At 40.5% G+C, this 22,658-nt stretch overlaps 2 protein-coding genes across 6 annotated transcripts in view; one reads left to right on the top strand and one right to left on the bottom strand.

Moving 5' to 3' along the window:
* The window catches only part of dnc (phosphodiesterase dunce), a 216,572-nt gene extending 204,690 nt beyond the window's left edge, over positions 1 to 11,882 (bottom strand). Inside the window, exons 1-2 of one of the 2 annotated variants that reach the window (XM_069135689.1) lie at positions 11,640 to 11,882; positions 10,527 to 10,713 (exon numbers count right to left, since the gene is read on the bottom strand). The gene's annotated coding sequence lies outside the window, so the exon portion shown is untranslated. Of the gene's footprint in view, positions 1 to 10,526; positions 10,733 to 11,639 lie in introns of those variants that run through there. The other variant, XM_046623671.2, reaches the window with a different exon arrangement.
* LOC124217706 (elastin-like) overlaps positions 1 to 22,658 on the top strand; it is a 76,510-nt gene that overhangs the window by 40,542 nt on the left and 13,310 nt on the right. The window contains exons 2-3 of one of the 4 annotated variants that reach the window (XR_006882887.2): positions 3,159 to 3,398; positions 3,768 to 3,917. The exons of 2 other annotated variants lie outside the window; for them this stretch is intronic. The gene's annotated coding sequence lies outside the window, so the exon portion shown is untranslated. Of the gene's footprint in view, positions 1 to 3,158; positions 3,399 to 3,767; positions 3,918 to 22,658 lie in introns of those variants that run through there. One more of the 4 variants, XR_006882886.2, reaches the window with a different exon arrangement.

Here is a 22,658-nt window from a genome sequence, read left to right as displayed (position 1 = left end):
TCGTCTCCGAGACGCTATCACTTAACCTTGACGTGTAAATGAAACGTAGTTATTCGGCTACACCGGTACGTCTTCCAAAGTATTATGTATAAGGATTCATGCGACAATTAGGCTCGCATTTACGAGGCTGTAACTTCATTTTACGCCTTGTCTAGCGGACACTATCCACAATAAAAAGCCTACAACTGGGTAACCTTTGCTTCGGCTTGTTCATAAATCACAATGACTTTATTTTTAAATCTGGGTAGATCCAGTAAAAATCCAGGGATATTCCATCTGGTCTCTATCAAAGGGATCGAGACGTTTTATCACTGTCTCGCAGGATTCTGTAGAAATTCAAATTATGCAGTCGTTTAAACCTGCCTCAGTATCGAGTGTCAATAATGTCAAGTCAACTTCGAATTCGAATATATTTAGGAGTCAGAATATATTTACTCTATGGTCTAAAAATTACAAAATCGCAAAAGTCCTGAGTGAATTCGTGCGATAGATCGAAGTTAAACTGGATGTAGAAGAATTCGAGTTTTCAGTCGATCAGCGAGACGTGAACGTGGCACGATTAGATATTCAAATGAAACCGGAAACGTGCTCGGCACTTTCTGGGGTGAGCATACCACCGCGTACTTACACGGTCGATTCAATCGTGATAAAATCGGAAGTTCGTTTTTCAATCTGCATAATATTTATTTACACGAAATTATATTCAACGAATAAACGCGCGATCGCGGCGTCGAATGTCGAACCGACGGAATTCTCCTTCCTATCTCCTGCGTTTTGCGTTATCATTTATAAAATACAGCAAAGTGGATATTTGGCGAGTAAAAGATTATTTCCAAGCTTTCGTAACATGCAACGCAGGCAAGCAAATCGAACGAGTCTGTAGAGTTATATCTCGTGGCTGATATGCAAACAATTTATCACATACAAAGGAGCGCGAATGGATAATATTGACATGCCGACGCAATCAGGAAGCAACTATAAGAGAGACCAGGGATATTCGCTTTCATTTTATATTGAACAAATCGACGCCTGTTACGAAAAGTAGCATGTTTCGGATTTCTTATAAAAACAGGGTGTACGGGTATTAAGTAGTCCTTACCTAACCTACTAGTAATCTTTCTACAAGAGTGTAAAAAAATTGTATCTCATTCGAGATGACTAAATTAAAACGTGCTAGTTTTCGTAAGAAATCTGAAGCGTACCACTTTTCGTCAAAGGCGTCGAAATATGATCACAATTTGAGGTCGGATGTTAGCATAAACAAACCTTTCACTTATACCAGTTACAAGAAAAGTGTACAACAGGATTCAGAGCAAGATATCAGTTTGGTGCCAGATGATGCGATTGCCGTTTGGATTTAACTCGAATTTATTTGATTAGTTGCGTTTGATTGTTACGTAAAGACCCTTCGATTGATTTTGATACATTCAAGGCCACCGGTGTAGTCTGATATTACTTAGATATCGTTGAATCCAAGGGTCCGGACAATAGGCGTTGTGCCTACGGGGTAAATTAACAAGGGGTTCGCCTCGGAGTAATTCGAACTGCAGGGCATACGATAAGCTTGTTGAGAAAGTATGGGTGAATCGTAATCAAAGGAGATACGGAATTGCTTGCAAGACGAAACGACTGAGAAATTTAGTTAAGAATGGGTCAAGTGACCGTGTCGTCAAGCAGCCACGACATAATATCATATCGACGGCAGCCACAAAAGGTGGCGAAATTCCTACGCAGAGAGACCTTTGTACGGCATTGACGACAATCAACGAAATTTCTGTACCCTCCAGCCAGGGTGGTAAGATAATTAATTTCCGGTGGTTACATCAGAGATATCGCCGTTACGGTGACCGAGTAATTCTCCATTAACACAGAATCTCCTATTGCGAACTTGGTTCTCTTTGTGTAACATGTAACGAGAACGACAAGGTGTTGCGGAGATTTAAAAGGCCCCCCGGCCAATCTTGTCAGCAGCAGCTGTGTGCACAATAATTAATTACGTTACGTGTGTCTGATCCGATCGCAAAAATTTAATTGCCAAAGCGAATACCCGAAGGAATCGAGATACCGACCGAATGCAACAATTGTATAACAAAACGACATATCGACGCAGTAATTTTTACGAAATGTCAACATATTACTCAGGGTTACGACCACTCTTAGCCCCCGAAATTGCGTGTCAATAAAACAAAACGGTAACGAAAGCGGGGCACATCTCTTGATTGGTTCCTGATTGCGACCATGGATTCCAAAAGTGGAGCTTCGTTGACCCGGTTAGTTGGGATAATTGGCGCGACGATGATGCAAAGAGTAGCTATACCGTTCTTTTGTCAAGAATGACGTGTGAAGAAACCGTATCGAATTTCAGGAAGTCATATGAAAATCTGATAAAACCATCCCAATTTCTATCCATCGAGCCGCATAGATGCTGTAAAATACTCTTTCACCCAAATCGAACCAACTTCCGAAGTACGATATGGAACAACTTTTTCACCTCGAGAGGCTAATACACTAAATCGACCCTCGCCTCGCCTCTGCACGAAAATCGGGACTCGAACGGGACGTTTCCAATCCATTTTCCCAGTCGAAAATTCAGCCGGAAGAGCGAAATTGGTTCTTGAGACGGCTGTTCGAGAGGTTTCGGATCATCTCGTACAATTTTCACCCTACTCGTATCGTTTGTTGTTCGCACAAGTTTGCATGGGACACGGACCATGGCTTGCGGCCTGCCAGCTGGATTTCCCACCTCAATCACGCCTAACCTTACACAGCTAACCGTAATCAAACAATTGCCGTTCACACACGCTGACAGGAAATATACGAAGCCACAGATAATCTGCAGGTCGTAAAAGAATAATCGAGCAATCAGATACGTCAACGGATGACACCGTTAATTCCTGACGACTCAACGACAAGTTCACCGGCTTGTTGTAATGTCTGCAGTAACCTGCACGATATTGGCCCAACTTATGTACGCCCTGCGTCGATTACATCGTCCAAGGTGATTGCTACATCGGTACGCAGGGTGGGAGGAGGGATAAAGGGATTCGGCAATAGCTCACTTTTAAGGGGGGAGCCTGCTTTAGAGGCTTCAAAAAATCTATTTTTTTTTGCATAAATGTCTTCCCAAACTATCCAAGAATGTGTCCCTAAAATTTCAGACGCAAATTCGAAATATTTTCGGAGTTACAGAAGAAATAGTGAGCAAGCGTCGAGCAGGTATACGAGCGGTTTTTTGAAGTTTTCAACCAGTTTTTTGAAGAGTCTGAACCAGTTTTTTGAAGTTTTCAACCAGTTTTTTGAAGAGTCTGAACCAGTTTTTTGAAGTTTTGAACCAGTTTTTTGAAGAGTCTGAAGGGCAACTCTATGGACCAGGAATCGCTGATTAGCATATTAATGCGGTAAGTTCAAGAAAATTACGATTTTTTATGCACGAAAACTTTGACGCACGATTTCTCCGTTTTTCATTTTTACGCTTTTTCCTAAGCGGCGAAAAAGATAAGGAAGAAACTAAACGTCCTATCGAAACGAGACAAATTGCATTGTACTCGGGATGAAATTCTCTTCTAGTTGAACCTAAAAAACCTTAATAAAGTTAAGATTAACCCACTTTTTAAACAATCTAAAGTGAATTCTTTTCCCAAGAAAAATGAATTTTTTTTTTAATTTGCGAAAAATTGTTGAATTTTTCACTTTTTGTGGAATTTTCTTGATTTAACTAGAAGCCATACTAATGAGAAGTAAAAATTTTTTTGGTTTCTTTGTTTCAGATGGAAATTGCGACCTGCACCTTTCCCGCCGCACGACAAATGCATACTCGAGACACCTCGGTGAAATGCTTGTACCAGGCATAATATGACATGTATCCTAATGAAAAAATTCGAGAAGACTGTTGAAATACATAACAATAAACCCTGAAAGTTTCGTTTTAATCGGATGTTTCTTTCCTTCCCAAAAAAATCCTCGAAAAAACCGATTTTTTGAAGCCTCTAAAGCAGGCTCCCCCCTTAAAGCACAGATTAAACGCTGCCAGCGATGCGGAGCATCGGCGAACCGAAATAACCCCCGACGATGGGGAGGGCCAAGAGTGCTTCTGCATGAAAATCGTGGCACGATAAGGCGACGCGATGGTGTTATATATAATAATATGTATATTCGGTCCATCGGTAACGAAGGGGGGCGGAAAGGGCCGGAGACGAAAAAAACGAGAGGCCTGATTGAGCCGTTTTTCCTTCCTATAGAATGTCGCATTGATGGTTGAAATTTTCAGCTCTAACAAGGAGCCATCGTTTCCGAGAAGTTAACTTCGTTGGCATGCCTGCAGCAGCCGAGGGAACGGGAATTCTCAATTCCGACGGTCCTGATACAGGCAAAATCAACTCGAACAGTTTCGAACTGCGATTCGAAAGTGTAATAACCCGGCGTCGTTAAGCTGAAATTCCAGCATCGCGTATCCGGAAATGTTTAAAGTTCTTAGCATTCATACATTTAGGTGTACCGAAAGAGAAGAAAAGTGGAAACGACTTTTCGTTAACGATCGGACGCGATTTCATTTCAGGCATTAATATAATAATTTTTCAAGAAATCTATAAAAACTGTTGGATAAGTTTTACTTGTATACGTTCGAGTAACTTTTCCATTCAAAACTTAATACTCCGGAAAAATTTTTAGCTGTAGAAATTACTTTATTTTTTCTTCTAATCTTCTAAGGCCGCCTATTTTATTGCTTATTAACCCACCAGTTATGAATAATTGTAGTCATTTTCGACAACAATATTATGAGAATAACACAGTGAATTTTTATCGCGAGTAAAACTGCAGCTTCTGCCGAAACTCATCCAACTATTACGGAGTATTGAATACGAGATTGCGACGTCCAGTCAGCCGGTTTACGAGAAAAAAAGGGAAAAATTTGAATGACTTGTACAGAAACAGGACTAGCTGGTTTTGCCAAGTTTGATCTCAGATACGCGTTGACCTTTGTGTTTTTTTCACGGAGTAGTCACAGGTCTTGAAATAGAAGAATTCGGGCTCGAGGATGCTAATCGGTATACGTCGTGTTAATTTATCATGTTCATGTTTTTGGTAGTTAGAAGACACTAAGATCATTAATATACGCTATTTGAAGGAGAAGATCTTGGCAGTGATAATCAACGAGGCACAGATGGCGAGTTGGACACGCAAACGTACGTGTGACTGCATCTCCTTTCACAATCTGAGGAAGCCATCGGACCGTAGAATAACGATCATTGGCAAAGAGGGCAAATTAAAGACGAAAATTGAACGAAAGCTGTGCGGAAAAATTCCGTTTTTCAAGTAAATCCTCCGCTGATTACAAAGGTTACCCGAATGCGGAAAAGCTGGGGATAATCATAGAAGATTTTCCCGTTTAAGTGAGAGCTTTCCCGTAACAGAATACTCGACTCTTTCTGCGTTTTATATTTCCTTATCATCGCAGCGTACTGCGATTAAAAGAAGGAAATAACGTTGAGTCCGTACTCAGCATTGGCGTTGGAGATATATAAATTGAGAAGCTGACGAAGAACCGACGTCGCAACGGAATAATCCACTTTCTTCGATCGGGAGTGTATCTCACCGAGAAATTGTAACGGAAGTTGGAAGGGGGCGAACGACTTAAGTAATGCTATGGAGACTGAGTGAAAAGCTCTCGAGCAATTTAGACAAAATCTTCTCAAGAACGTCGGGTGATCTGCAGGCGGCAGAAGTGTGGAAAACTTTCAAACGGATCGGCAGGAAACGGAAAAGGAAGGGAAGTGTGAAATACCCACAAATCCTTTGTGGCTCGAAAATTTACTCCTACAAAGACACCCTCTCCTTTCCCTTTCTGCGGAGTACCAGAAATTCATCAGAACTTGTTCAAAGCGGCCTTTCTTAACCTTCCAACAGGAAAAGCTCGTACAGCGTATAGATAGAAGCTATAACGCCCCCGCATCGAGCATCCGGAGTCATGAAATTGTTTACGAAAGTAAATAATCACGGGAAAAATCGTTTGGTCGATCAATAGGAGCGGCGCAAAATATTTCGACGGTTCCTTTTGTTAGTTGAGTCAATTTTTCGCGTCAAATTTCGATAATTCAATGCAGGTTGGCTCCGACGATATTTCCCTCAACTTAATTATTTACTTATATAAACTGGACGTATAATATGAATAATTTCAAATGGTAATATTTTCAGGAATCACGAAATGCTAAGAGGATCTCCCGGATATTGATCAGATTTCAGATTTTTATGTCGTAAATTGTGCGTTCTCATTTTTCTTCTCTTCCAACATCTCACAAGTCTATAGAATTTATTTCTCACCGTCGAAATCGGTGGAAAAAAAAAAATTACTTCGGATCCCTCATTACCAAGTTCTATCTGCAGATTGGTGGAACGGAACGGAAAGGAACGGACTAAGAGATAAAGAAGGTGAACGAAGATCGCACAAGCAAAAAATACTCGGTGTAGGCACATTATACATAGAATTCCTTATACTGAAACATCTTTATACCCAAGTTCTTGAGAGCGACCCTCCAAGAAGCGTGAAATTGGTTGAAACTTGAAGGGAATCTGAATACCGAACATCGGGGTCGTTGATCTTTTCGCATTGACAGGCCAAAACGCGTTTGTAATAATCAGGAGCGGCTTTGCTGTTTCAAATTCCACCAACTTTCACTCGCGTCATAAGCTCGCGTTCAATTTCTAACAAGGTAATTGAAAAGATCTCTGATCGCGTAATCGTTATGTACAAATCCGACCTAACCATGCCGGTGGATGATGAATTTCCGGTCCAATCTCGGTTCGAAAGAATTCCTGGACAGTTATCTATGCCCGAATAATTTTCCGATAGTTGAAAATAGTTGTCGTGATAGGTACGTGGAAAATTATAGACCCAACTGACGCAAGATGATGGAAAAGAAGTAAGATTGGCATGTGTGTAAAATGTTCTTTCACGCCCGTTGATTGTCATACGTCATGTGATCTCGACATATATTCACGGTAACTGTTCAATTGACGAATAATCACCTGTGTACACCCGAAAAATATATATAGGTGACTCAAGCTCTATTTCTTTAGTGACGTAGAAGAAACCGTTACATATACGTACGTTTATTTTATGTATACATCATACATGCATGTCGTGAGTGGCGCAATATGACTGTGATACGTAACAGTAGCAACGAGGGTGATATTCAATTTTTCAATAAAATTTCGAGTACTTGAGATACGAAATATTTTCGAAGTAAACTAAGCATCGTCACCTTGACACTGGAAGTGTTATCGTACCAATAGCTAATAATTGCAAAGAAAAAAAAAAGGCTGAGCCTGTAATCAGAATTATTGGAGATACATTCAACCGCCTTTTACACTTTCGCATAGCCAAGGATAATTATAATTATCCGTCAATGGCAACCGTAAAGTGCGGAACTAAAAACGGATAATAAGAGATCGTGACCAGTCGCTTAATGTCCTTTTTAATTGTTGATACTTATGTTAATAACGTGAAGCGCGACGTGACGCTGCCGCCAAAACAGCGACAACAACGCCAGTTCGGTTCAGGACACGTACATACATCCATCACCTTCTTTTTGCAGCAAATCGCCAATTCACAGACGACAGGTATCGCTTAGGGGAGAACGAAGAAAAAAAAAATAAAAATACGAACACAGATTTATCCGAAAATACCGACTGTCAACGGGGGAATGAAATTAATAGCGAAGGTGGTTTTTTGTTGTTGTTTTTTTTTTCCCGCATCGATAGTTCTTATCTAACGATTTTCAGGCAATAAAAATTCGAGCCACAAATTCGTTGATAGTTAACGCGACTCTATAAAACAACACAACTAATCTTATACGGCGACCAGATGTTGCGACGCTCTATATATTCTTGGCATAAATTTGTTTCAGGTGACGTAGGGAGTAACGATTAGCGGCCAGCCGGCCAGCCGCACGTGTTTTCCCCGCGTGATATGTTTATCCCTGGAAAAATTCGGCACCCTTTTTGCTTCCACGTCTGGCTTGTGGCACGAAAAGCCTCCGTGAGTCATGAAAATGGATACGAAAGTTCTATCCTCATTTTCTTTAAAGAACGAGCAGCGCCCGAGTTTCGACGTTAATAAAATACGTCGTCGCGCAATTTCGCGTGATCGGAGGAAACTTCGCGTAGATCTAGGTATAACTCCAAGTGATCGAAGAGAGAAACGAATGTCGAATATTTTAAACGACGATACCACCTGTCACGCGACCTCAACAACTATGGATTCCTCGCGCAGTGCTCACGTCGTCAGGGTGGTTGAGAAGGATGAAAAAATACAAGAAATAAATAAATAAACGTCGCACGGAGCTCGAGTCAAAGTAAAAGGGATTGTGCAATGTACGATGGAAATTCGTCATCCACCTACTCCAACTGTACAAATATTGTCATCGGAAGACGCTGCGGTGTAAACGGGTGAGAAAGAAAAAAAGGAGGGGGGGAAAAAAAAAAAACAGGAAAAATAATAAAAGAATAAAAATATAAATGCGTAGCTGTGCCGACCGATCGCCTGCAATAACCTCACTTGCAAATTGACACAAACAATTGACTGCCGTTGAAAATATCATCGAAGACATCAGAGTTCGTGGTATGTAAATTTCGTTGTCAAGGTGAGCGAGGAAAGAGCTCTCGTCGACTTGAAAACGCAAAATAAAACGTAGCTGCCTGCAGCAGCTATCAAACGAATCGCGGCTCCGGAGCTAACGTACGTATGGAAGTAGTCGATATCGGTATAGTAGTTTCTTACGCGATAACGCCTTCGTAACAACTGTTCATTTCAAGAAGCACCGGAATCCATCGTCGACTTATTTTAATTGACGTTAAAAGTTTAATCAAATTCGTCAATTAACACGCGAACGTTTTAATTTACAAATTTTACGCATCAGAGATTTTTTGTAGAGCGTTGAATTCTCTGCAAAAATATTTATTTTCCATTATTTGCGATATATTCGTTAACGATTTGTGAAATTTTAAACGGGGAAAACGTTTTTCCACAAGATACTTCGATCTCGGAGCGGACTATTTTACAGTTGACGTAGAGAGTTCAAATTTTCGGGGAGTTTATTTATTTTTTTTAATTATTTTAATTAATAACTATACCTACAAGCATTCGAAGATTGGGGGGATGGGAATTCAAAATCAACCCTATCAACACCCTGTTGTTTGTAAATATCTGCACAATTTTGCTAGCCTGAATTATTTTTCGTTCGAAGAGCCGTTTCGATCCGCAAGTCGATTAGTTTCAAAGAAACGTGCGTGCGCTATGGTAGAAAGTTATACGTGCGGCTGCCCTGGTGATAAACGGATTAATCAACCGTTTAATAACAAAACGCCGGGCGTTTTAACGGCTCATTGTTTCATACTCCGCATAGTTTCGGCGCCGTGATATTACCGAGCAATATGTGACGCGGCGCGGCTCCCGCAGGCTAATTAATATTCATTTTTTATACCGACACTCGACTTACACATGTACATTCGTGCGAGTTATATCACACACGAGTGAAACGTCGTCACCCGCGCAATTCGCGAGAACTCGTACGTCGAACAACAAAGTTCACCGCAGACCGCGGGGCTTTGTCTCGGCAATCAAGCGGAACCGTGATTCCCTCTTCGCTCGTTCGCAATTTCACCCCGAATTCACCAAATCTCAACCATGATATTATAGAAGGCGGATATTCCCGGGCGAAAATTGGTCTACGAAAGCGCTCTCGAATGACTCTGATATGAAACATATTTTTCGATACATTTCTCTTATGAAATTCCGTAGCGATTCACTCCATAGGAACTGAAAATTTACAATCTCTGTTCGAAGAGCTTTTGCGGCTAATTGGTTATTGCAGAAAAATTCAAGCTCACGTTGACGAAAAATTTCGAAATTATTCCATCGTGAAAAATCACAACTATCTGCTTCTGGCGAGCAAGATACGATGCGAAATGTTTTACGGTATACAAGGTCGTCAACGTTGAACGAAGACAATTAATCGCAGACCTTTGACATCCGTAAAATCATCGCCTCCCTCCCCACCACCCCCTTCCCAAACTCTCGCGCGTCGAGTGCACAGATCTCGCGCGCTTCTGAACGATGTTTTGGTAAAATTATGAAATACAAGATGAAAAACTAGTTACGTATATTTCTACACCACATGTGTAATACGGTGCGCGTTATTATCTGTCGGTCAGCTACCGCTATCGGGACCAACGAAGCGAACGTATTTAAGGTCAACATCACTCGCAGAATGTAATAAAATGACCTATACCCACATGTAATGTATCTGTACGACATTCTTTATACATCTCAACGAAGCGCGCGTTGAAAACTCTTTCGCAGATCATTGGATTCGTTTCAGAGGGTGGTTTACAATTTTTCGGCTGACGCGGAACTATTGGAGATCAATTTTAAACGCACTTGGATACGCGGTGACGATATAACGAAGGGTTGTAGGTTGTATGCTTGTGTATATTCAGCACGGTTTTACACCCATTGCTACAATATTTACCTTGATTTCTTCGTCAGAAATCCTCGACGCACATGCACCGTTTAAATCTGATCATTTTCCCGTTCTTCTCCTTTCTTCGTGTGTGTGTGTGTGTGGGTGTGGGTGTTTTTTTCAACGCCTTAACGTTTCATTGTTTTTCTTCAATTTTTTCTTTTATATTATCATTATGCTGCAGCAGGCACTGTGACTTTTCAAGCAAATTAAATTAGCACTGTATCATTGGCACAAAGCACTACGGTTTAGAAGCGAGGGAATAATAAATAAATATATGTGTATACATTGCAAAACGTATATTATATGTATACGGGGTTGGTGAAAATTTAGGTGAAAACTTCACGTAGCGGATATTTACTATGTACACAGGGGATCTATGTATATTAGCTATTGTTGAACTGAAAAAAGCACTACGTCTGAAAACTCACTCAATACTTTTACAATAGAAAATATGCGTTAAATTATCAAACTCTGGTGTGAAAAAGAAGAAAAAAATCCACAAAAGCCGACAACCAGCCATAGCCTTGCAATATTGTTAACTGCAACACAAAACTGTCGATTATACTTCTGGTACGTCGTTTCGATTTATAAAAAATAAAAAAAAAAACAAACTACTTTAGCATGTGAATCTGTACAGTGATCGTGTCTTTTTCTTCTCAGTCTTCTGTACAGTTTTGATTAATTTATTGGAATATTTGTTATCGAATGATCGAGATTGATAAGTTAAAAGAAACGAATACTTTACTAATGGAAAAGTGCAAAAATAATTTGAGTTTAAAATCCGTTTCAAGTTCAAGTATCCATAGCAATAATAATACCAATAACAATAACAGGGTTTTGATAAATAGCGAACAGAAGTGCGCTTTCAGGTTATACTGAAGTAAGAACGGCTTTTAAACAAAATTTATTTCCCCTCAGTGAAAAAAGCACGTGTTTATAAAAGCACACGGACGCACAGTTGTACATGCATTACACATGTAGAACAATGCGTTATGCGATGCACACGACGCATTTCTCTCGAAACACTTTTCATTAACCGCATATTTTTATGTCAAACAATTTATCAGCATGTTACGACGATCCTTGATTACTATCTCGAAATCATGAATTATATCGTACGTGTATACGCAATGTACACGCGGGGCTGAAATTTGCCGCTCTTTTATACGTCTCCGATTGTTTTTGTTGGTGTCGTTTTTTTTTCTTTTTTTTTTTTCTTGTTTTTGGATTTTTTTTTTTTTTTATTTTCTCCCCGCTTCGGTATGCTATTTTCTTATGTTGTCAAGATTGCGGCGTAGACGCGTACACGCGGCCGAACTCTGACTGTGGCGTCGTTTAAGGCAAGGCAACTGAATGACGGCCGTCGACGCCGCGGCGTGCTCTGCCACCGAGCTCGAGCTTTGCTCGCGAAGCTTGCCGGCCGTCGACGGAAATTCCCGAATACGAGCCTTCGTTTTTTACGTCTGTAAACGCAGGTTTACCTATCCTCGTCACCGGTACGATACCTACGTAGAGCTACGTTTTACGTACGGTACTCGACTACAGTCAATGTCAAAAGCACGTTGCGGTAGGTCCTGATGCGGTGTACGTATTATAGTATACATGCAGATCTACCCGATGGGCCAGGGGAGGAATTCCGAATTTCAAAAGTTCCGAAAGCGCCGAATTCCGAACTTTTTTCACGGCGAAACTTCAAGTATAGGAATTAAAATTTCACGACACATCAAAGTTTCGAACGGTCCGAGATCCGACGCTCAAAGTTCCGAAAGGGCATAACGCCGACAAGTCAAAGTTTCGAAAGTGTGGAAATGCGGAAATTAAAAAATCTGAAACATCGAAATTCCGAATGATCCAAGATTTTCAGTTCTATAAATTTCTGGCTTGGTGGAATTTCATTACTTTCATCTTTCTGTGTTTTGGAGTTTCGATATTTTTACGTTCGGAATTCTCGTCATTCTAGTTTTGGTTTTTCTGATTTCTTACACCCACTCGCTGAGTAAATTACGCAGTGTGAGCGTATTTTAATTGTCGGAATTTTACTCTATGGAAACTTTACTTTTAGAAATTTTGCTCCATTGTAATTTGAATTTTTGGAATCTTGCATTTCGGAACCTTGGGCCGTCGGGTTTCCGACCGTTCGAAACTTTGTTGTTTCGTAAAAGTTTTATTTCTTTACTTCCACTTTCGTCACCAAATAATTCGAAATTAGGCGCTTTCGAAACATTTGAAATTCAAAACTTCAACCCCGCCCCTACCCGACCAAGTTTATCTTTAAATAGACGATTCCCGCCATCGCGATCCTCGCCATGTTGATTCGTTGTTTCTTTTTTTGTAAACTTTTGTCATGTAATCGGACGAATCTTTGACGTGTCGATGAATATTACGCTTCGAAACACACAAATAAGCGTACAGCCGTGAAATTCTAAAACATTCTAAAATATCACTTAGTTCGAAACTTATGTATTGTAAAATATGGTAAAAAACTTCCAAGACAACCTTGAACTCCAAATATATGAAATAATTAAATTGCGAGTTTAGTCTAACACCCTGCAGGCTTGTCAAGCACTCTCGACTCGGTTCTTTTCACCGCGCTGTACTTCGTTGTGTATTCCATATCTCTATTTCACACTCTACTTACAAAGGCTTATACGTAATAGGTTTGTTGAACCCTCGACACTTCCGGGGATTCGTCATTTGAGATAGTTACATATCGTCGTTATCGTCCTCTCAATAAATTGTTATAGCAGTCGCAGACTTAAGGGCCCAATTACAATGTCCGGGAACGATTAGAAGACTACGTAACGCACATTGTTTGACCAGAGATAATATCGATGGAATAAATATGAGTATAAAATACAACGTAATAAAAATACGAAGATATAAGCAACTGTAGTTCCGTCGAATTTCCGTAATATACCGATGCTGTCACGACACGATTACTATTGATATTACATATAGATTTATGATTGCGTTTCAAATGAAACTCACCGATTTCGATCTCTCGGGTCTCTTGTTATACGACGAAAGATTCTGCCGCGATGTAAAGTAAATAATGCTGCGATAGTATCGAGGAAAGTTTCATTTCCTCGGTTCAAGCAGCTGCCCTTAAATCAGGATTGTTTGCCTACGTAGGTTTTCGAAAGGACGAGGAAACGACACTGCCGCGAGCATGCGGGAATTCGATTATTCCCGCAACCTGATTGCAAGCTCTGTAACGATTATATAAGGGTAGTTAATTATCGAGGCGTTGGTTAACAGTTGGTTTCGTTCGTTACGAAATCAATCTTTCATACGTCCGGGGTGAATATCGGACAGGTAATTGCAGAAAAATAAGCCTTGAGAAATTCAGAAAGCATATCATCAACTTTAACGTATCGAAGTACGCGATGCGTTCTTTCATTTGGAATGTATATAAACATATTTTCGTGCCAGCAAACAAATTCGCACCAGTATAATCGTACGGCGAGACCGAACCTGATTTAACTAAACATTCAAATACCAAACGTCAAAGTCAAGGCGATCATGCATGTATACAGGTCTACAAATTTCAGAGTCTTAACCCGATCATCGTGGGCCGAAATCGCAAACCTCCCCTATTGTGAAACCAAGCAAGGGAACGAGCGCTTACCCCCCTAAAAATTAATATATATACAATTGTATACTGTATATAAAATTACTAATTATACTCTCGGGTAGAAATCTCACTTAGAGTCTCGACTCTCCACCCCTCTTCAGTTAGCCGTAGCGAGTGGTCGAATCTCGGTTCGAGTCGAATCGATCCCCCCATACAGTTAACCTTTACATTACAACAGACAATAGTTGATGTAAGTTCATCATTTCTCGCTTTTTTGTACTAGCGAGAGTACAATTTTATTTGATATTACTCAAATTACAAAACCATGTCCCTGTGCGTATGTGATTTAGATTGAAAAATGGCGACACGCTCTGGGGACGATGTAGGTGTCGAGCACTTCGCGTGAAGCTGTGAATTATTTTGAGGATGAGAGCGAAGACGACGTTGATTTTTTAGGTATAGTATCTCGATAAATAGTTTTAGCTCAAACAAATGTTTGTATTCTGTACGAAAAACCTCCTACATTCACACCTAAACAGAGTTATGTGTTCGTGTAAAGAAATAAGGGTTACAATTTCATAAAATGATTTCACAATATTTTTTTCTCAAAAAACACGGTCTTGAGCTTTAATTTGCTTTTTTAACCGTTCCATTTCATACATTTACCTCAGGGTTATGAATTTTTTAAGAAAGTCACGTTTCTTCACGAGTTCATGTGTTTATTGTTGTTTTTATAGTAAATTGTTAAAAAAAAACCTATATAGCAAAATTTTATCGTAAAGCAGAAATCTTAAGTATGATACATGAATTTTTTCCGATTTTTAATTAGACGTTTTCGAGTCTTTACGAGCGTAGGGTCTATTCGACCCCCCTACACTTAAGTGGTGCAAAAAAGGCACTACAGTGATCGGGTTAAAATAGATGCATTACTCAGCGGCAGGAAAATGAGTGCTACTGAACCGTCTCTTCACAGATAAGTAAATTTTGCGTAAAGAGATACACCTGAGATCCTATCTATCTATTTGACAATGACATGGTGAATATTGAGAAAAATTCTGCAACACCTGGAAACTGCTTATTAAAAGACTCGCATGGACGGTAAAGGAAATTATTAGCCGCAAAAAAATCCTGCGCTCTAAATATCACAAATTATACCTATGTTCCAAACATGACAAAATCCAAGTGCAAACGAATCCGGAGGATTCTTAGTCGGTTGTGATTCTGCGCATCCCGGATTCGTTGCACCCGTTCCAACCTGATTATTGGAAAGGATTGTTGTTCAACGATCTCTGTTGAAAGTGACGGAAAGTCTAGGATACGGTCAATCCCAACGGTTCTTGTCAGTTTGTCAATTTGCAAACAAAAAAAACCGTTGAAAATATAACGCGAATATCGCGACGTTATAATACGACAGTAATTTCATGGAAGGATGCGCAAGACCCATGCCCGTGTGGCAGGTGCCGCACGAACCGGGAATCAATCTCGCCTCGAGCGATTTTCTTTTTCTCTCCTCTCGTCTCCTCTCCTCTCCTCTCCTCTTCCTTTTCCTCTTTCGAAGGTGTAAAACCTCCGCAGGTCTCGCGGCATCGGCCGGTGGACGGAAGGCGGGTTATTGTTAGTTAGCGTCGGTCTTCCAGGTTTACAAGAGTGTCAGCCTCGCCCAGCAGCAGCTGCTAGATAAACAGTCTGCGGAAGGTGTCAGTTTTCGACAAACAGTTTTAGCGTACGTGTGGGTAGGTATACAGCCCGCAAAGTCGTTCTCGTGCAGTCGGGGACACGAGGCGGCGAATCGTTTGCAGAATGACGTGTGAGACGAGGTGGGGAAACCTACCGGCTCGGAAGCATTCCCATTTACCATTCTGCACATGAGTTGCCAGTCGTGAAATACCGCCTCAAAGATTGTCGTCGCTCCGCGGTTCGTATGGATAACATCTACGTGAAATCGATCCACCGCTGAAAATCAGCCTCGCTTGTTGCCGATTTATTATAACCATGACGGCATCGCGTTCCGATGAAAGGTATATCTTTGATACATACGTGCGGCACAAATGTATTGGGATCATTCTGAAATCACTTTCTATTACATCGTCTAGTTGACCCAGTCGCTAGTCGTTAACTTTTAGGACCCTATCAGCGCGATGGCAGACAATTTAGATAGTCAATGAACCGATCGAGCATCGTTGTGATATGTTTATATGTATACGGACATTTTAAAGACGATTGTCATTGCATACATGTGACGACTGTATCTTCGGAAACCGTACGATATCATAGTTCAATGGTTCAGCTGAGATTACTTCGATCCGCAGTGCTGGATATTCGAAAAATAGACACTGTTTTCCTCCACGTATTTGGAGCAATTTTGTCGCCGATTCGTCGATCCTTTTCTTTTTACGTTTTTTCTCCCAAAATCTTCGTCGCGGATAGATCTTTCCCATGAACGTCAACCGAAAACGTTTGGTAAAACGCCACGTCAGCATTTAAGCTAACGCAGACGACGACTCAGCCTCCTTTCGATAATTTCGGTCGAAGTTCCCTCCGCAAGTTTTTACCAACTTTTCTCCGAGGCGATTTGGGGCTGACGTACATGGGAGAAAGAAGAGCAGGGTACATCTGGCGACGTTATTAACGTTTCATAGCCGGGCGTAATCTTTTAGCAATTTAGGGAATTTTGGGCGTGACTCGCGGCATCGCAGAGAAACCCTTTATGTGGCCCATGACTTTGGTTGATATTGATAAAATCGATTTGGACATTCCCTCTTCCTCCTTTCTGCCCTTGAGAGCTTTTTGCTACGCTCGTGTGAATGAAAGAAACTACGGCAAAAAGAGAAAGAGACTAATAATGATTATAAATGATCATAGCAAAATCTACTTCCGTACATGAATCGAAAATTTGGCAACGGCGATGATCGTTCGTATTTTGAATTTCGCGACACGAGAAATCTGTGTAAATACACCTGCCATATCTGCAACCCACATGACGCTTTGTTTGAACAAAAGAAAATGAAAACGTAACGGACATTTCCGGGTTTTCAGTTTAAAATAATCTCGTGACAAATGGCGAGCAATATAACTACGCGGAGAATTTCCCGCACAGGGTTAATGCGGAAACTTGAGAAACTCTGCTGTTATACCTGTGTATAGGTATACAGTCACGATGCGAACAATCCTCATCTTCGCCTGAGTCATGTGCCGATATATAACCGATGTGATTCTGAATTTTCTTTCTCTCAAAGAAAATCGTATAGTCACGAGTTTCTCAGGTGTGATGTCAGTTGAACAGGGGAATCCGAGTGTTTTGTCCAGTCCGAAGTGTCTAAGCGAATCCCTGATATTTGCCTCTGTAATTTGGAGTTGGTGGAATGCTTTCAAGTTCAAAGCTTTTAAGGTGAAATACTTGTTTTACATGGATATTGTTGATTTAGCGAACGCCGGATGGTTAGGCTCGATTTACGTATCATTAGTCACCGATTACGGTATGCGAACCTAATTTTCTGCATCGTGGTATATACGTGGACGTACAAGCAAGCATAACCGGCATAAATTAGATGCAAGCATGTGTAGGTGTCGCCGGAGTGTGGGCCTAATAATTTTACGGCCACCCAAGTAACGCGGTTTTTAAATTCTTCACCCGCGGCTGAGCGTGTCTGCCACAGGGACATTAAATTGTCTAGCTTAATGAACGGAAGAGTCGTAGGTAATTGCTGACGTCAGGAGCGTCGGCTCGTTCCGCACTTTATTTGGCGACTAGATTACAGGTTTGAACAACGCCGCTTGTTAACGAAGCTGTTAATAGCGTAAATAGCCGGAATCGCAAAAAGTCTGAGATCTCTCATCTTTACACCCCGCGCGCATTGAGTTGTAATTAAGAGTCAAACAAAGTGAACGTGACGCGAATTTGCGGCGTGTTGCTCTACCCGCGTGCGGTAATGTCGAGTATTATATTAATAATGTTTTGCCTTCAACGAGACTGAGGAAAAGTATAACGACCCTGAATACTTGGCCAAAAATTTCGTGACGCGGCTTACTTCAATCGCATTAATCACACGCGGTAACAAGTACTGATTGCAACCAATTTTAACAACGACCTGATCAACGCTTTCTAAGATTATTTTTGAAATAGTGCTTTGCTTGATTCAAAATCTTATCGATTAGACCTTCTGCTTTATTTAAAATTAACTTCGTCGTGAATATTTATTAAAGCGAGTGTTTAATTATACAGATGTTTAATTATATATAAAATATTTCCACATTTTAATGATAAACAATTTATCGACCAGGTTGTTTGAGAAAATCTTCTCCCTTTCGACGGAACGTACGCAAAAAGAAAATTCATAATTTCGTTCAGCGGGGATAAGACTGTCTTCTTGAAATCTCTCCAAATATTCCGTACTATTTAATTGATTATCGTAAAGTCCAGGCTCACCCGCCAACGTGGCACAATCTTAGGTCTTCGAATACTAATAGATCGAGCCTTTTTGTTACGGTTGAATGAATGTATACTTGCAGGTCACGTCTTAACAATTTAGATGATGCGTGTTTAACATTGACGAATTCATTTACGTGCTTGTTCACCCATCTATCACACATCTGTCACGGAAAGATAATAAATCATTCACCGCACTTACCAAGTGAAAATAATATTTATCAGCCTGAAATAAATTTTTCTCTCAGTATAGAGTCTTGAAACTATCTGATCGAAGTTGGCCGTGTCCGGAATATTATATTTCAAGTATAAATATTACAGGTAGGCGGGTGTAAGAAATTAGCGCTCGTTGCAGGGTAAATATTTTCGATTGAATGCCTGCGTTCCTCACCGTGTGAATTAAAAATATCCACATGATTACTACTTCCGAAGCGTATAAATCCCGTATCAATAGTACGGAATTCTTGATGTAGAAGCAGTGGTCGAGTTGTGGTAAAACATTGTGACAGATATGACCTAGGATCCAAGATAAGTCTGACTTGACAGGCAAGGACGATTTTGAAAACCCGGGCTCAGATAAAAATTTCAACCTTATGCACCGAATCGATTTGAACGTTTCTAAGCTAAGTACGTTATGCTTCTTCCACACGGAAATGTCAAACTGCAAAAAATAAGCGAAATTAAAATATGATAAACCGTCAAACGTCATGCGTGCCTGCAAAAAGATTCACCGTCAAATCGGGCTGCTAGGTGGTTAGGAAACGTGACTATGGAATATTTCATTACCATGCGGTGCACAGACTGAAAGTTTCACCTAAAATGCATGAGCTTGCGGAGAAAATCCCTGTACGTTGATCGCGTTCTTCGTCGTGGAAAATAAAAGGGCTGAATAAAGAGACGTTGCCCACTCTACTAACAATAGTGTATCGCATGGGATAATATTACACCGCAATCGCATGCACTGCATACGGTATCGCGGTTGGGGGAGACGAAAAACACATTATTGCTGAAAAATTTTCACATTCCAACTGCTGCCTCTTCCTTACCCGGAGCAAAATTTCCAAGCTCAATCGACGTAGCACGGGTCACGGTCGTAGCTCGACATTTTTCACGTAGAACATAAGTCACGAATCGCGGAGAGTGCCGTTAGTATTCTCGAGTAGAAGTCGGTCACCCATAAGTTTCAAGTGCATTCGAAAAATGAATAGCTTGCACGCTTTCAATGTTTTCCAGCCGTTTATAACTATGGCTGTCGGACACCATGGCAAAGGACGCTGCAGGCGTTAACGGATGTCGTCTCTTGGTAGCTACGCCATTTCCACTCCACGAATTTGAGCTTCGCTGCTTGAGACTTGCTCGACAAGAGAAAAATAAAAGAGAGGACCAGTTTCCACAGACGTAAACTCCTTCAGAGGCTTGGTCCACTAGATTCAGCGAACAACTGTCAACGAGACGCCTACGCGAAGACGACTTTCGGCAATCAGCCAAATTCGAGCCTATAATACATGCCTATTTTAGTACCCATGGTGTTATACACGTTCAGATGTAGGCACGAGTGCCTACAAATAAACTCTGGTATGAATACGTGTTATGTTCTAGTGAAATTTGAAAACAGTGTGAGAAAAAACAAACAAATTTGATGCGTGTAGTAACGAGAAGGTTATCGCCTGAAATAACGAAGCTAAATTGACAATTTTTGCAAACAAGATAACTCGCCTGTCGTTAAAACAACGTCGCAGCTTAGACAAAATTGTTTTTATACGTTGGTCTATTGACACACGATCATTCTCAATTTTAGAATTCAGGGCGCAAGAAACAACTTGAAGTGAGGTAGGAAGCCACTGCAAGAATTTTACCGCGAATTATTATTATATGTACTAGGGGCTTCGCCCCTGCGCGCTTCGCGCGCCAACCCCATCTCGGCGCTACGCGCCTCGGGCACTCGGCGCTGCGCGCCTCACTATTTCCTTACGCATTGTCTAGTAGACAGGCGAATTCCTTCATGTTGATTTAATGACAGGTCCTGCACTTGCTGTCCACTTCAATTCCTTCTGTGCTTACTTTTTTTTTTTCATCAATCTAAGCTTCCATTCGTTGGTTGAAAATTGGTGTTCCTTCTCTATTGATATCTGTCTATCTCCTTGACTTGCTGAATTATTTTTGCTACCGCTCTGCCCGTTATTCTCCAAAATCACCTTCTTTATATTTTTTTTTTCTCTGTATTTATGTTGCTGTTCACTCCGTAAAACACCTCTTTTTCTTGTGGTCAACATCTATCATGGTCGTCCTCTTGCCTGGTTATAGGAATATTTGTTTATTATTATTCTCTGGCTTATTTGGTTCTTCGCACTTAAAATTTTATTTTCCTTTTTCCTTTGTGATACTTCCGACCATCCACCATCTTCATCGCCTTGTCTGCTGGTTGAAACTCCTCCTTTCTGTTCGTTCTTTGAAAAGCCAGTATGATATTTTTTGTTCGCTTCCCTATATTTTCGCTGCTGTTCCCGTCGTCTAATTTTTCGCTCTTCTATGTACATCACATTGGTTGGTCGTCCTCTCGATTTATTTTCCGAATCAATCATCGCAATCGATTCTTCTAATTCTTCGACACCCTCCGTTGAATTATTTTTACTGCCGCTCTGCCGGTTATTCTCCAAAATCACCTTCTTTATATTATTTTTTTCTCTATATTTGCGTTGATGTTCATTCCGCAAAACACCTCTTTCTCTTGTGGTCAACATCGATCCTGGTCGTCCTCTTTCCTGGTTATACGAATATTTGGTGGATATTATTCTATGGCTTATTTGGTTCTTCGCACTTACAATTTTATTTTCCTCTTTCTTTTGTGATACTTCCGACCATCCACCATCTTCATCGCCTTGTCTGCTGCTTGAAACTCCTCCTTTCTCCATTGTCATCGTAAATCTTGGCTGTCCTTTTGACTGTTTGGTGATATATTTAGATTTACTATTATTTGATTGTTACTTTTCATACTTATTACTCACTATCTGAATTTTATTTTGGTTCTGCAAGACATCAAAGTGTCCACTGTCTCCGTCACCGGTGAAGAGTAGCGAGAATTGTGTTCCATTTTGTGATCCGATCCGGTGTGGATGAATTTGTTCTTCGCGATACTCGATTTAACATATCTTAAAAATTTCCGCAGCTGCATATATTGCATTTTTATTCATATGTGATTTGTAATCACCAGGTCACCTAATCACAGCACCGTTTGACTCATTACCTGTAATAAAACCCGCAAATGTAGACCAATTATCCACTATATTTGAAACGATACTCAGTCTCACCTCTGCGTGTCGATCTTGAGTGCCGTATACACAATACGCCAACGCGCGAAAAAGACAATTCCTGTCGGGAATCATCGTTATAATTTTCGTTTGCATGTTCATTTTTTGCGCGTCAGAAACAGATACCTATAAAGATATTTGTCAAAGACTGTCATAAACAGCCGATGACAGCTGTCAAAGGGTTTGCTAGATGCTTTTTGTTTTGTTTTCGGTATCTCACCCCACCGCCAACTTCATGCGTATACTATTGTTATTATAATCTTTTTTTACTATTGTTATTATAATCTTTTTTTACTATTGTTATTATAATCTTTTTCTACGTTCATTTGTTTGAAACTTTTTTATTAGATAGAGAGATATGGTCGCAAAAAACAATGCCAAGGGTTTTATCACGGCTCCGTTGAAGTCTAGATAAACGTCTGGAAGAATCTTTTTCGTGACCTTTGAGGTTACTCAAAGATTGATACGGGGTTGTGGTGGTAACGAGGAAAGCACAGAACTGTCTTTACTTACGAATAAAAGGACTCTAACGGTCGGTAAATTGATTTCTGAATTAAAATGAAATCGGAATATTGAGAATGAGACAGATGAATCTCAGCTTCAGCGGCTCAACGTTGATCCGATTGACGGCACATCAGCAGCGTCCAATTGTACTTTCAATTATAACTAACGGCAAGTTTAAAAATTAATAACTATTTGCATGCGCTGCTTATAAAACAGAATGTAGGCAAGAAATAAAAATAGGTGAATAAAAATAGGGTCCCGTCCTATTAGTTTCGCCGCGTGAAGAATCGCAAAAATATTTTGACGATGAGATTATCGCAAAGATA

This window comes from Neodiprion pinetum, chromosome 4 (assembly GCF_021155775.2).
Source record: "Neodiprion pinetum isolate iyNeoPine1 chromosome 4, iyNeoPine1.2, whole genome shotgun sequence".
NCBI lineage: Eukaryota > Metazoa > Arthropoda > Insecta > Hymenoptera > Diprionidae > Neodiprion > Neodiprion pinetum.
This window is presented reverse-complemented; position numbering and strand designations above follow the sequence as displayed.